Source organism: Nomascus leucogenys, chromosome 6 (assembly GCF_006542625.1).
Source record: "Nomascus leucogenys isolate Asia chromosome 6, Asia_NLE_v1, whole genome shotgun sequence".
Taxonomy (NCBI): Eukaryota; Metazoa; Chordata; class Mammalia; order Primates; family Hylobatidae; genus Nomascus; species Nomascus leucogenys.
In genome coordinates this window covers 99,292,410-99,294,321 of record NC_044386.1, presented here as the reverse complement: position 1 = coordinate 99,294,321, position 1,912 = coordinate 99,292,410, and the positions used below count along the sequence as shown (strand labels likewise).

Genomic DNA, 1,912 nt, shown 5'->3' with positions numbered 1-1,912 from the left:
AACTGGAGAGGTATTTTTAATTGGACATATTGCCATGCTGAACAAAATCAGAGTCCTATTGTTGGAATAGAGTATGGAGAGAAGGAGAGAATGGGTATTAGCTAAGCCACTAGCAGCAGTGTCTACTGCAGCTAGGAAGAAAGAGTGATGGGTTGGGGGTTCGGGAGAGGAGGAGGCAGAGCGTGAGAATCGCGGTGGCTCACGCCTGTAATCCCAGCACTTTGGGAGGCCGAGGCGGGCGGATCACGAGGTCAGGAGATTGAGACCATCCCAGCTAACAGGGTGAAACCCCGTCTCTACTAAAAATACAAAAAAAAAAAAAATTAGCTGGGTGTGGTGGCAGGGGCCTGTGGTCCCTGCTACTCGGGAGGCTGAAGCAAAAGAATGGCGTGAACCCAGGAGGTGGCACTTGCAGTGAGCCGAGATCTTGCCACTGCACTCCAGCCTGGGGGACAGAGGGAAACTCTGTCTCAAAAAAAAAAAAAAAAAAAGGGAGAAAAAAAAGAGCAAGGCCACTGATGCCTCAGTGGTGCTCATTATAAAGCTGAAATGTCATGTCAGCAGTTTTTAAACGGTACTTGAACTATTTTCACCTCTTTCTAAATCGGTCTTTCTTGACTCAGCAAATACCCAGAATGTTTCCTGTTACTCTAATTTGTACCCTCATTTGAATCTGCTTCTTTACAAATGCCTAACTCATGAGAGCATAACATTTTTCTTTATTTATAAACAATTCTTTCTGGCTGTTTAGGAAAAGAAAAAGATGGATAATTAAAAAACACATAATTACCCCCAAACTACATTAATTCTACTTTGGTGTCCCAGCAGGGAACTCCATCCTGTAGAATTCACGAATGCCTGACCTGGAGAATTGTAATGAAAGAAAGTCACAGGAGACCAACATGATGAATTATTGATTAGAAGGGGTTTTCCAGGCTCTCTTGGCTTGATTATACACTCTAAAAGAGGCAACACAGACAGAGGGAGAGACTGAAGATGCAGAGGTTTAGAGTAGGTGAGAGATGGGAAACTGCTGTGTTGCATTTACCTTTTTATGAAGCTGTAGCTATGGAGTTCATGGGCAGTGGCTCAAAAAAAGGGGTCTTGGAGGAGGAACTTAAGGATTGAATAATAGAGTCCCATGCTTGCTCAGCAGCACAGATACCAAAATTGGACCGATACAGAGATGAGCATGGCCCCTTTGCTAGATGACATGCAAATCTGTGAAGCATTCCATGAAAAAAGAAAAAAAAAGAGATCCCTGCTGGTCTTTTGACAAAGAGATTTCTACATATGAATATTGTGCTTATCCCTTCGAGTGGGCAGGTGGACCAGGAGCCTCCCTTCACTGCACACTTACTCAGAATCCTGGCATCTTAACACAGGCTCCCCAGGACCCCATTTTCCCGAGAATCATGTGCTGGGCTTCCTGGGAGAAATACTAGAGAGGCCTCCTGGGACGAAGGCCTGATTTGGGGGCAAAGGGGTCAAGATTTTGGAACTAAGGCTGCTCTATGCTCGCAAAGGAACATCTAAATAACCTAGAAAACATCCCGGGAAGGGTCAGTTGCTGGGCCTGGCTTCTAGCTAGGATGCTCTTTTGTGGGTAATGCTGGGTGCTGTCATTCTGGTGGCTGCTAAGCCAGCCCTGGGATGCTCATCACCACCTCCTGTCAGGTTGGCAGTGCCCTCTGGGACCCCACCCCTGCCTGCTGCTTTCTGCCTTGCTGGCTGCATTCTGTGGCCTTCTCTCATCTCAGTCCATCCAGAAGCTGCTGCATGTGTCCCTTGCTCTCCCAGAATGCTCCCCGGCCCCTTTGCCCTCAGACACAGTGGGTGCTCCCCTCCCTGTATCAGAATTCTGCTCACTTGTCACTTCCTCCAGGAAGACTGCTGGCACCTCTTTTTCCTA

General features: G+C 47.1%; 1 non-coding gene across 1 annotated transcript; it reads left to right on the top strand.

Moving 5' to 3' along the window:
* Window positions 1-1,141: 1,141 nt before the first annotated feature.
* LOC115835631 lies at window positions 1,142-1,243 on the top strand. Its single transcript, XR_004030663.1, has one exon. It is a non-coding gene; the product is annotated as a U6 spliceosomal RNA (small nuclear RNA).
* The last annotated feature ends 669 nt before the right edge of the window (window positions 1,244-1,912 follow it).